The 14,198-nt window shown below is 40.3% G+C and overlaps 1 pseudogene; it reads left to right on the top strand.

Moving 5' to 3' along the window:
- The window catches only part of LOC138096747 (zinc finger and SCAN domain-containing protein 12-like), a 122,373-nt pseudogene extending 111,545 nt beyond the window's left edge, over positions 1-10,828 (top strand).
- The last annotated feature ends 3,370 nt before the right edge of the window (positions 10,829-14,198 follow it).

Here is a 14,198-nt window from a genome sequence, read left to right as displayed (position 1 = left end):
TGCAGCATGACAGGCTGATTTTATCTGCCAGGTTTCTATTAAATTTCCCCAAGTAAAAGCCTGTCAGGGCATATTTCAAATAAAATATCATTTTATTTTATGGAGTGATTTTAGTTTTCAGGGCTTTTATTGTGTGTGTGTGTGTGACTCAGAATTCACTTTAGATGTTATTATCCCTTACAGATCCTTTTGTACAGGCTTAAAAAAAAACCAACAACAACTGGAAATCATACTACTCCAGAGACAGCCAGGTACATTGGAAGGCAGCTATACTTCTTCTATCCTTCAGTTCTTCTTGGCCAGACTCTGACTAATTTCCTTAGCATCTTCATTTATATGTACATGAAGGACTGGAAAGGTTCACATCTTTCCAATCAGAACTGTTGCATGGATCACTGACTCTGAAAGGGAAGTCAGGTACTCAACCTCTTTCTGCTCTGACAGGTTAAGGAAAGTCTTTCAATTCAATCTCAAGTTATCTGGAAACTCTTCTCTGCAGCATGTTAATTGGCTGTTTCAAAGGACGCTGATTCAGAAAAAATAAGAATAGATGTTCTAGCTGCTGACAATCCACACATTATCACCTAAAGCTTAACCTAATTAGACTGAATCACTAGTTAGAAGTTTTGACCTTCAGAGAGAACACTGTTACTGTCTTCAGTCAACCATACATATATTTCCTCCTGAATATTACATCTTAAAAAAGGAAGGTAAATTCACAGCATGTAGCCTATGAATACACTTGACTCAGTCACTGCCTATTTTCCCAAGAGGGTGGAGGGAAATAATCTTTATAACAGAATATTAATATCAATGGACATTTTCTGGTTGTTCTTTTTGTTTGTTTGCAGAGTGATTTCACAAACATTATGAGGTCTAGTTAAACAGTAAAACCCCAAGCTGCAACTGTCTCATTTTTGGAAATATACAAAGATGTAAATTATGGAAAGAAGTAGAAAATGTACCATCTCAAATACTGCAATGTCATGGAAAAGTCCAGGAAGAGCAGAAACATGCATAAGACACAACCCCAAATTGATGGAGGTATGCTGAAGTTCTTCTGGATTATCTCCAAATACGACACAGAGAAAAGGAAAACGGTATGACTTTTCTAGTAGTGGGCGCCTTGTGATTAGGACTGTTTGAGCAGGAATTGGGCAAGTCCAGGACAAGTTTTTGGGGAAGGAGAGTCTCAACAGCTTGTGTGGACAAGGTAACTTCTAAAACTTAGGCATAGGCTGGGAAGAAAATTCCTTCTGGAAACCTATGTCCAAGATGAGAGACCCATTCCCAATGGAAAATTTGCTTCAGATCAGCCAGCTCTGCTTCTTACAACTGAGGCTTCTTTGTGTCCGTCTACTCTTTCTCCAAGGGTTCTATCATGTTTAGAAAACATTGGGTGAGAGAGAAAAAAAAAAAAAGAGGGCTAGAGGAGTGGAAAAATATTGAGTATCCTGCCATGTGTTATGGCAAGTATAGAGTAGATTAGTGCACAATGCCTGGAATATAACACACAATAAATGGTAATTATGTTGCTATTATACTTATTGTATCCTTTGGTGCCAGTGTTTATCAAAGCATATCCTTGCTTAGCCTGCATTAGAATTACTCAAAAGGCCTGGAAAAATGTAGATTCCTGGGCTTCAATCAAAGCTTATTCAATCAGAATCTCACAGGGCAAACCCCAAGAATCTGTATTTTTAACAAATATGATCCTGATTCACAATATAATAACAATGGAGAAAGCACTGCTGTACATGCTATGCATTTAAAAAATTTTTGTTTCATTTATCCTTTGCAGAAAAATCTGATTTTACTGAAGCGAAAGGAGAGGTTCACACAGTTCTGGTAAATCATCATAGAGTTAATACGCCAGGACAGTTCTGCTTGATCTCAAACCCTGTGTCCTTTCAACTATTTGAAACAATGAGTTGTGAAAAAAAAAAAAAAAAAGGTGATCCTGGGAATTAACGATCTGGGAGAATGTCGGGTATTGCTTCAGCCCAGGCACAAGCAGAGAAGGAAAGAAATTAGCAACACGGAGACTGCCCACTACATTGGTGCTGAGGAAGGCACTAATTTAGTGCTCATCAAGGAAGAAAATATTAGCTGGCTCTCTCAATCCCCCACATTTATATGGTAAGCCTTACTTCAAAGTCACCCTGGAAAATTACATGACATTTTTATCACAGTCATTTTCAGACTGGGTCATTATCTTTAACCAAACATTTGTGCCACGCTTTGAACAGACACATATATCAGGCGGGCAGTAGATCATGCTAGCAAATTCAGGAGGAGACATTTTCACAATCTTCTCAGGGTTGTCAATCAAGAGATGATGATGATAAGGGAATGAGGGAAAGAAATGTCAGAGGAAAAAGTCCAACCAAACAGCAAGCCCAGTTATCAACCCAAGGAATTGAAACTGGGGACTGGAATTTCAGCAAAATGGGCCGTTCCTCTTGGTATAAATGTCCCTCTTCATTTAGGAGATGATTCTAAATAGTCTATCCCAAACTAGAATCTCAGTCCTATTATGCATTAGTTATATACATTGAGCAAGTCAATCGAATTCTTAGGATCCCAGTTATTTAATGGGAACAAGGCACAGCTTAGTTTATCTCTATGCTATATATCAATTCTGCTTACTGGCTTTAAAAACCTGTGCACAATTTGTCAACTTACTAGCTAGTAGATGTCAAATGTTTGGCCTGGAAATTTGACCTTCCGCCTACCTTTGTAAGTACCTAAAAGGTCTTTTTAGCCTAGGTTGACACTCAACCCAGTCTCTGCTTGCAAGTCCAGTCTGCACTGACACATTCATCAGAAGAGTTTAAAGCAACAAATACCACAGGTAGAGCAACAAGATCTAAGTTTAGAACTTGCTTTTATCCATTCTGCTCTGTGGGAGTTTAAGCTGGCTGTCTGAGTCATCATTTGCTCAATATAAAGAGAACTAATAATATTTAATTTCCAAGATTTCTGCCCAATAAATAATGTGATACAACAGGCTTGTTGCTAAGCATAGTGCCTGAAATATGTGCTCAAATTGTCACCTGAATATGTATAGGTTGTTCTAGTCTTTTAAAATAACAATCCATAGTTACTCCCTAGAAGCAAAGACATATTAGTGTTCTCTTATATCAGGTAAAAACAAACCTCTTCTCCTGGCCTGCCTGGTCTCCCCTAGAACAGGCAGAGTGGCTTCAGCCCTTTGCAACCTTTTTTTCCCCCGCTCTAGTGGATTTTGCTACAATGTACTGCAGTCATGACATTGTACAAATGATTCCAAGGTGGTAATTTATGGTGCACTGGGCACAATTCATTTTTAGATGTCCAATGAAACAAGGTTTCAACAGTTTATCAATCTCAAACCAAAGGATATAGATCAAGCTTTTAGGAAATATAGCTCTGTATTCTTATGGTGAACTTAGGCAGATGTATGAAGAGTCTAAGAGGTTCAGAGAAAGCCTAGAGAAGTTTTCTGACTACAAACTGGGCTCCAATATTTCATATACATGTTATTTCATTTGAGAAGCATTTGCTGATGTCTGAGCATAAAGCCTAATGTTGGAGCCTAGGACTACAGACAGAAATATGACATGATCCCAAATATCAACTTAGCAAAATCAGATAGAGTTGTAAGATGATAATTGATTTGAGCATTGAGTTCTAAACACAGTCATGCTTGAGGTAAAGCAGATAGAAAGGAAGAAGGGCAGATGTTTTCTAGGTCCTGAAATTGGTGCTATAAGTACAATGATGGACACGTAGGTTACATTAGTTGTGCTTGCTATCATGGACCTTAAAATTAAGAGTGAAGCCTGGTATCAAACAAGAAAACACACAACTGAACAGCATGATTTATAATCACTTGAAATATGTGAATAAAACACATGTAGTTGGAAGGATCAATACTTTATATAGAGTGGTCATGGAAGGCTTTTTCGAGAAAACAGAGATCAGGAGGCTAAGGCCAGAAGAAGTTTTCATTTAGTCTCCTTGCAGATGCAGAAGGACACTGCTTTTACTCAAGCACTCTGTTAAAACAGATGAATGGATATGCTCTGATGTTTTTTACCCTTTCCCAAAGAAAAAGGCTGGGATAAGCAATTCTGGGTCCAGGTAGTTAGGTATAAGAATAAGGAAGCCCAACTTAATTAAAATGTCCACCTACACTCAACAGTTTATTTCATTGAGATTTATTAAAACAGATACTTGTCATTAATCAAAAGTCAATTGATTTCTCAAAAAACATTTATAGAGATTTAACAACTCAGTTATGTGTGTTGTGTGGTTGTCAAGGTCTCAATAAATCTGTTTTTTCAAATCAATGTGAATTTAATTAAAATGCAAAAAAAATCTCTTATCTGGTTTGCTTCAAATCCCTATTTTATACAATTAATAGGATGCTATTAAGAGCCTGATTTAGTGACTATAGGGCAGGCGGATTTAGTGTCCATTAAAACAGCCAGTGAGTACCAGAGCAGCAGGAGGAGAGGAGGCTGGGAGAGAGAACCAGCAAGATGTCTGCTGAGGCCATCAGACAGCAGTGGGAGTGAAGCTGAAACATCACAAGATTTGGACAGACCTTAAATCCTAATTAGTGAGGACACAGACATCCCAATACATACAGGTCATGTGAAAGGCAGATCACACTACTTCATTCAAATATTTGTGCTATTACTGTCCCATAACCATATTGCATTAGGTTGAACAGACACCCTCCTCCTCCAAATTTCTGCTCACTTGGAACCTGTACATATGACCCTGTTTGGAAACAGGGTCTTTGTAGTTGTGATCAAATTAAAACAAAGGACTGCTGTCCTTCTAAGAGGAGGGAAATTTGAACGTGAATACACAGAGAAGACCATGAGAAGATGGAGGTAGAGACAGGAGTGATATATCTACAAGTGAGGAACTCCAGGGATTGCTAGAAGCCAAAAGAAGCTGGGAAGAGGCAAGGATGGACTCACCTCTAGAGCTATCCAAGAGAGCATGATCCTGCCAACACCTTTATTTCAGACTTCTAGTTTCCAGAAATGAGACAATAAATGTCTATTGTTTGTAGTACTTTGTAACAACAGATGAAGAATACCAGTGTAAACAGATCTGTTGGAGTAGAGCTAACCTTTATTATACACCTGCAACTTCAGTCATATCAGAGTTCTCAAGAAATGTGAACCTAAGACTCCTGTCTATCTATCACCTGGAAGACCTTCGTCATCAACTCTTCTTCTCTCTTTATTGAATATTTACTTTTAAAAGTCAGTTCTTCTTCAGCCTATTGCATGAAGCATTCCCTATAGAGTCATCCAGAATGGATCTCTCATTCTAAACTTCTGCTTCAAAATTTCTTCTTTTAAAAGAAAAATTAAAAGAAATAATGTAGTCATGACCTCACTGTCTATTTTGAAATTATATCGTAAAGGCTGATTTGGGGACTTGAATTCATTCAACAAAATTGTATGAGGTGTCTATTTTATGTCAGATACTGTGTTAGATATAGAGAACTGCCATGATTAAAAAGTCACTAAATGGTCTTATGATTTTTATGCTTTCATTATTCAGACTACTCACAAGCCATAGTTATATGCACAAAGAAAGAACTAAATGATTATTTTTGCTCTAACACTCAATTCTTTCTACTTCTCCATGGGCAGAGAGGCATAACACAAAGACTCAACCAATCTGGTCAAAACCAGACTCTGCCAGATCATATTTTGTGACTAAGAATATGATTCTTAACATTCCTGATTTTCATCTTCCTGATTTCTAAAGAAGAGATCATTTCAGCTTGGCAAATTATTATATATAGAATGGGTAAACAGCAAGACCTACCGTATAGCACAGGACATTCAATATTCCGTTCTATACTATAGTGGAGGAGAAAAAGAAGGTGGAGATAGCAAAATCCACTTTGTGGGCTTGATATATGGATTTACTGATTAACAATTGCAATAATTTAACAAATATTAGCTGCCTTCCGGGCTTCAGCAGCAGTAAACCCTCAGTCTTTGAACGGCTTTTCCTGCCTCCTTTCACCGGCTCCTTCTATGCAGTGTGTGTGATCAATCATGTCCGACTCTTTCTGACCTGCCAGGCTCCTCTATCCATGGAATTTTCCAGACAAGAATACTGGAGTGGGTTGCCATTTCCTACTCCAGGGAATCTTCCTGACCCAGGGATTGAATGCATGTCTCTTGTGTCTCCTGCATTGGCAGGGAGATGCTTTACCACTGTGCCAGTTGGGAAGCCAAGATTAGTTCCTGGCACTTATTCCTTGAATAGACAAAAAAAAAAAAAAAAAAAAAAAGAAAAAACCTGGGAAGGCAATAGTTTCTTCTGATGATATTTCAACAACAGAATTCTTTCTTATAAGGACATCCTAGAAAGCTGATGTCAGATACTGACAAAAAAAATAAGTAGATACGACAGGTGAAAGGAAGGATGATCTTTTGAGCAAAGCCAGCAGCAGCCATTAGACTAGATCACAGAAAAGCATTTAACTTCCAGTTGTTCTTAAGCGTATTGATCTCCCCCAACCCTGGAGCCCCTGTAGCCTGCCTGATGGGTAGCTGACCTCGGTGCCCAGCTAGAGTAGTCTCTTCTGCAATTTAATAACTGTCAGTTTCTCACATTTTGCTCAAAGTATGAGTTTGGGGAATGGAGAATGAACACTGAAAAACTCTCCAGCTCTTCCTTCCTAATAACCTTGTGTTGCCTCTAAAGATTGAGCTCATGTGCGCGGGAATTAATGAAAGAAGAGCAAAGAACACTGCAAGTAATCCATAGGGTCAAACAGGGTGGGAACACCTGGCATCGTGTCTAATTAAGCTTCACAAGGGAAGGAACAGCAGTCATTACACCCATGTCCTCTTCACAAATATGCATTCAATTATGAGCCTCCCCAAGGCCCTGCTTTGCCTCTTTGTCATTCACATACTAGTTTTCTAATTTCTAGTATCCACTCCTTTATCAGGTCATTTCTCTTCTTCTTGTCTTTGCTCTCACATCCTGTCTATCACTGGGACAGACATAATAGGAAGAACAAGCAATCTGAAATCTCCCTGATGGTAGCTGTAATTCTGTTTCTGATCACTTGGAAACTTGTTTCCAACTGTTTCCAACATTTTGTGGAATTGTTCATCCTTTTTCTTAAGATTTTTTTTAACGTGGACCATTTTTGAAGTCTTTATTAAATTTGTTACAATATTGCTTCTGTTTTATGGTTTTTGGCTGCAAAGTATGTGGGATTTTAGCTCCTCAATCAGGAACTGAACCCATGCTCCCTGAATTGGAAGGCAAAATCTTAACCACTGGACCACCAGGGAAGTCCTAGATGTTCAAGCATTCACTCTTTCAGTAAGTTCTGACTTAGTGCTGACAATGTTCCAGGCAATAAGAGAGAGAGAGACATCAAAGTTCTTACCCTCAAGGAGCCACCAATCTAGTGAGAAAAGATTAAAGAAGCCACTTCTGGAAAACAGAATGTAAGTTCCACAGTAAAAGTCATATTTTTAGAGTTTTCATCTTTTGTCAGATACCTACTTTTTCTCCCAGTGGTCCTCTGAAGCAGGCGATTATTGTACCATTTTATAGACAAGGTACCCAAGGCTCAGTGATGTTAAACAATAGAGGTAGAGTGCTACAATTAAGAATGTGCACTTAAAGTCATAACCTCTGAGTAAATTTAAATCTTTCTGTACCTTTTATGGTTCCAAATAGGAAAAGGAGTATGTCAAGGCTGTATATTGTCACCCTGTTTATTTTACTTATATACAGAGTACATCGTGAGAAATGCTGGGCTGGAAGAAGCACAAGCTGGAATCAAGTTTGCTGGGAGAAATATCAATCACCTCAGATATGCAGATGACACCACCCTTATGGCAGAAAGTGAAGAGGAACTAAAAAGCCTCTTGATGAAAGTGAAAGTGGAGAGTGAAAAAGTTGACTTAAAGCTCAACATTCAGAAAACGAAGATCATGGCATCCGGTCCCATCACTTCATGGGAAATAGATGGGGAAACAGTGGAAACAGTGTCAGACTTTATTTTGGGGGGCTCCAAAATCACTGCAGATGGTGACTGCAGCCATGAAATTAAAAGACACTTACTCCTTGGAAGAAAAGTTATGACCAACCTAGATAGCATATTCAAAAGCAGAGACATTACTTTGCCGACTAAGGTTCGTCTAGTCAAGGCTATGGTTTTTCCAGTGGTCATGTATGGATGTGAGAGTTGGACTGTGAAGAAAACTGAGTGCTGAAGAATTGATGCTTTTGAACTCTTGAGAGTCCCTTGGACTGCAAGGAGATCCAACCAGTCCATTCTGAAGGAGATCAGCCCTGGGATTTCTTAGGAAGGAATGATGCTAAAGCTGAAGCTCCAGTACTTTGGCCACCTCATGTGAAGAGTTGACTCATTGGAAAAGACGCTGATGCTGGGAGGGATTTGGGGGATGGAGGAGAAGGAGACAACAGAGAATGAGATGGCTGGATGGCATCACTGACTCGATGGATGTGAGTCTGAGTGAACTCCGGGAGTTGGTGATGGACAGGGAGGACTGGAGTGCTGTGATTCATGGGGTCGCAAAGAGTTGGACACGACTGAGCGACTGAACTGAACAGAACTAAACTGTACCTTTTATAAGCCCTAAGACTTTGACCAGTTTTTTCCCCCCTCCAGAGAGGAGTTGATTTCTCATTAAGATGAAATACATGGAACAAACTTGAGGTCAATCCCTAAGCTCTCTATTTCCCTCTAGACATATTTTCTCTTCTCAGTTCTGTCTTCATTCTCACCCCTCTCTCATCTATGAGATCTCTGTGTATGACATGGGGGCCAAGGATGAACAATTGTGCATTTGATGGTTTGCAATGCCAAGCATTTCACCCTCTTGAATCCGGTAGGGAAACTTCTGCTGGCCCCCTCGGGCTGCAGTTGAGTGAGCTTTTGCTGCAGACATGGCGGGTGGGCTGCTGGCCGTCATCGGGCCAGGCTGGAGCGGAGCGTCCTCTGGTGCTCACTTGCCCAGGCCAAGAAGGACCAGGAAGATCTTTTGGAAGTAAAGATAGAGGAAGAGGAGCTGGAGGAGGAGCATAAATATGCCACTGCTCAGGATCAGAACCTGCAAAAGAACAACACCCACAGCAGGGAGGTCTTCCGATGATACTTCAGGCACTTCTGCTACCAGGAAACATCTGGGCCCCATGAGGCTTTGAGCTGACTCCGGGAACTTTGCCATCAGTGGCTGAAGCCAGAGACCCACACCAAAGAGCAGATTCTGGAACTGCTGGTGCTGGAGCAGTTCCTGACCATCTTGCCTGAGGAGCTCCAAGCCTGGTTCCAGGACCAGTATCCAGAGAGTGGGGAGGAGGTGGTGACTGTGCTGGGGGATTTAGAGAGAGAGTTGGATGAGCCAGGATATCAGGTCTCAGTCCGCAGTGAGGAACAGGAAATGTTCTTACAGGAGATCGTACCTCTAAGAACAGAACAAGAACCCAGAATGTGCCTTCCGTCTTCCGTCTGTGCAAGCCCAGCCAGAGTGTGAATCTGCAGAACTTGAAGCCCAACAGAAGCAAGATATTGAGACTGGAAATGAGTATAGCAATTTAAAGCAAGAAGTTTCTTAAGAAATGAAACCATATGGGAATATAGCTAGCAAATTTGAAAATGAAATGTCTCAACCAGCTAGGTATGAAAAAACATACAAACCTGAAGAAAAAACAGGAGAGTCTTCTGACTATTCAAGGGAAGATAAAGAACCTACATGTGATGAAAATGGAGAGGTCCACCACAAAGAAAACTGCTATCAGTGTAAGGAATGTGGGAAGTCCTTCAGTCAGAGCGGCCTTCAGAGTAGCATCAGAGAATCCACAATGGAGAGAAACGCTACAAATGTGATGTATGTGGAAAAGCCTTTATTTAGAGGACAAGTCTTATAGAACACCAACGAATTCACACTGGAGAGAGATCCTATAAATGTGATAAGTGTGGGAAGGCTTTCACTCAAAGATCAGTCCTCAAGGGACATCAGAAAATGCACACCGGAGAGAGGCCCTATAAATGCGAGGGGTGTAGGAATGCCTTCTGAGGAATCATCAGCCTCATTCCGCATCGGAGAATCCACACTGGGGAGAAACCCTACCAATGTGACGAATGTGGCAAAGCCTTCAGACAGAGGTCAGATCTTAGTAAACACCAGAGAATCCATAATAGAGGTGATCCCTATACACGTAAAAGGCGTGGGGAGTCATTTACACAGAACTCAGCTCTTATTCCTGGAGAAGGCAATGGCAACCCACTTCAGTACTCTTGCCTTGAAAATCCCATGGATGGAGGAGTCTGTGGGCTGCAGTCCAGGGGGTCACAAAGAGTCGGACAGGACTGAAGCGACTTAGCAGTAGCAGCAGCAATGCCAAGCAGGAGTCATTGTGGGTAACCTTTCAGACTTGGTCCTTGCTCATCTCTCTGGAACTGAGACAACAGGGCATCTTAAACTCAATAAAAATAAAAGTGTGTGTGTGTGGGGGGGAATTATGGGTTGCATTGTGTCCCCCCAAAAGATAATACTGAAATCTTAACCACTGGTACCTGTGAATGTGACTGTATTTTGGAAAAAGGGTCTTTGGACATGCATTCAATTTAAGATGAGGTCATTTGGGTGAGCTCAAATCCAAAGATGACTGGTGTTCTCACAAGAAGGGAAAAGACACAAAAGGAGGATTTCATGTGATGACAGAGGCAGAGAACAGCACGATGCAGCTGCAGGCTGAGAAATATCAAAGGTCAATGAGCACCATCGGGAGCTGGGAAGAAGTTCAGTAGGACTTGACCCACAGAGTCTCAGACGGAGCATGGCCCTACTAACACCTTGAGCTCAGACATGTCACCTCTGTATCTATGACAGAATGAATGAATTCCTGTTTTTTTGCAATCAGCCAGTTTGTGGTACTTTGTTATTATGGACATGTAGGAAATGAATACCAGAGGTCTCGAGCCGATTATACAGAGTGAAGTAAGCCAGAAAGAAAAACACCAATACAGTATACTAACACATATATATGGAATTTAGAAAGATGGCAATGACGACCCTGTATGCAAGACAGGAAAAAAGACACAGCTGTGTATAACGGACTTTTGGACTCAGAGGGAGAGGGAGAGGGTGGGATGATTTGGGAGAATGGCACTCTATCATGTATACTATCATGTAAGAATTGAATCGCCAGTCTATGTCTGACGCAGGATACAGCATGCTTGGGGCTGGTGCATGGGGATAACCCACAGAGATGTTATGGGGAGGGAGGTGGGAGGGGGGTTCATGTTTGGGAACACATGTAAGAATTAAAGATTTTAAAATTAAAAAAAATAAATAAAGAACATAAATAGTAAATAAAAAAAATTTCTTAAGAAAACACTTGGACATATGTCCCAGTATGGTGACCATTTCAGACAGTCACCATATTTGTTGTTTCCTTGAGTATTTTTCTGCCCCACATACTTACCAGAAAGTGCTGTTTCTATAGAATTATAAAATGTTTGAGCTGAAATGAACACACTCGTAATCATCATGACTAATTTGTTCTTGTTATGAAGGAATTTTAGTCCTGAGGAAAGCAGTAACTTCTCAAGAGTCAAAGATCAGGATAGGAAGAGATTTCCTGTCTTCCTTCTCTCACGCTTGTGCTCTTTCCTTTAATAGACTGTTTCTTTGGCTCTTCTAATCCCTCAAGTTTTTAAAATAGAAATCTGTGGGCACAATCCAAACATAGCAGTATACTCTTTCATTCTCCAAATGCATAAAATGATTCTTGGGTGTAATAGTTATAACCGAAGGATGGATACATTTGGCACTTTTTTCCCTTTAAATTAGAACACATATGTACAGAAGAAATTTTTGTAAAGTTTAGAAGTGGTCAAACCTTTATACAAAACAGCAACAAAGTTTATATAATCACTAAAGCTGTTAATAAATTCATAACTCTAATTTTGGATACAATTAATATTCTTAATGTTTGTGCTAATGATTTGTATGACAACCCCATTTGTGTGAAATGCCATTTGAAATGGTAATTGACTTGCACAATTCAAAAGATAAGTGCTGCTGCTGCGACTGCTAAGTCGCTTCAGTAGTGTCTGACTCTGTGCGACCCCATAGACAGCAGCCCACCAGGCTCCCCCATCCCTGGGATTCTCCAGGTAAGAACACTGGAGTGGGTTGCCATTTCTTTCTCCAATGCATGAAAGTGAAAAGTGAAAGTGAAGTCGCTCAGTCGTGTCCGACTCTTAGAGACCCCATGGACTGCAGCCCACCAGGCTCCTCCATCCATGGGATTTTCCAGGCAAGAGTACTGGAGTGGGGTGCCATTGCCTTCTCTGAGATAAGAAGTGAGTGCTTCACAAATGTATGGAAAACTTTATAAAAATAAGTAAATGCAAATTAAAAAACATGACATTTATTTTTTTCCTATCAGATCATTGCTTAAAAAAATAACATAAAAGTCTGGCAAGTCTATCTTAAAACAAATAACTTTATATTCTGTGGTCAAGATTGTATATTAGAAAATAACCAATCATTATGAATGAAAAACATTAAAATGTGCACATATTTTGACCCTGTAATTCCAGTTCTAGAAATTTATGTACAGGGAAAAAGCTTATATATTGTAATTCCTTGACCCCAAAAGTTTGCAAGATGAAGTATAAATAAATGCACAGCAATTGAGGGGAGTTTAAGTATACTATATTGTAGGATATTATGTGGGCATTAAAAATATTCACAAAAAATTTTAATAGCAGGAAGTGAAAAGTGAAAGTGTTAGTCACTCTGTCATGTTCAACTCTTTGCAACCTCACAGACTGTAGCCAACCAGGCTCCTCTGTCCCTGGAATTCTCCAGGCAAGAATACTGGAGTGGGTTGCCACTCCCTTCTGCAGGAGTCTTCCCAACTCAGGGATTGAACCCAGGTCTCCTGCATTATAGGCAGATTCTTTACCATCTGAGGTACCAGAGAAGCCATGTAACAGCATAGAATGCTTAATTTATGGTACCAACTGTAGCAAGAAAGGGTAAAAATAAAAATACAACAGCTCATCTATACTTACTTAAAGCCATTACAAAGAGATGCAAAAAATAAACTGTTCCCACTGCTGCTGCTGCTGCTAAGTCACTTCAGTCGTGTCCGACTCTGTGTGACCCCATAGATGGCAGCCCACCAGGCTCCCCCATCCCTGGGATTCTCCAGGCAAGAACACTGGAGTGGGTTGCCATTTCCTTCTCCAGTGCATGAAACTGAAAAGTCAAAGTGAAGTCGCTCAGTCGTGTCTGACTCTTAGCGACCTCATGGACTGCAGCCCATCAGGCTCCTCCGTCCATGGGATTTTCCAGGCAAGAGTAAACTTTTCCCACTACACTGCTGCAAATTTGGTGTCATCCTCCTCTCGGACCATCACTCTGCATATATGCTCAGGGAATGTGCACACATATATATGAACTGAAAAAAAGAAATGTTGTAACCCAGTTTCTTTTTCTCTCTCCATTCCAAAAATGTGTTCTATTGTTAGAAAACAGAAGTTACCAAGTGGTTACAAAATAGATAATTATGCATGTTTAAAAGAAGAGAGATCTAAGCTCGCCAGACAAGCTAGCCAGACAGACTGAAACATGAAAAAGGCATCTGTTTGGGGTGACACCTAGAGAGGGTGTTGATGGAAAAGAAGAAGATATCTCTTTGAGGTATAAGTCCTTATTTCTCTTCCCCACTGCTCATCCTCTCTTGACTTTGGTAAACTGTTCCTCTCTCACTTCGACCAAAAGTTTTCAGCTGGAACACCCATATTTCTTTTAATAAGATCTTGACCTGCCTTTGATGTTAAAGTGCTGTATTCTTCATTTATGGCACCAACTGTGGCAAGGAAGGGTAAAAATAAAAATATAACAGCTAATCTATGCATACTTAAAGCTGTTACAAAAAGATGAAATTGATACTTTTGAACAGTGGTGGTATTGGAGAAGACTCTTGAGAGCCCCCTGAACTGCAAGAAGATCAAACCAGTCAATCCTAAAGGAAATAAATCCTGAATATTCATTGGAATGACTGATGCTGAAGCTGAAACTCCAATACTTTGGCCACCTCATGTGAAAAGCTGACTCATTGGAAAAGACCCTGATGCTGGGAAAGACTGAAGTTGAGAGGAG

Source organism: Capricornis sumatraensis, chromosome 20, assembly GCF_032405125.1.
Source record: "Capricornis sumatraensis isolate serow.1 chromosome 20, serow.2, whole genome shotgun sequence".
Lineage (NCBI taxonomy): Eukaryota > Metazoa > Chordata > Mammalia > Artiodactyla > Bovidae > Capricornis > Capricornis sumatraensis.
This window is presented reverse-complemented; position numbering and strand designations above follow the sequence as displayed.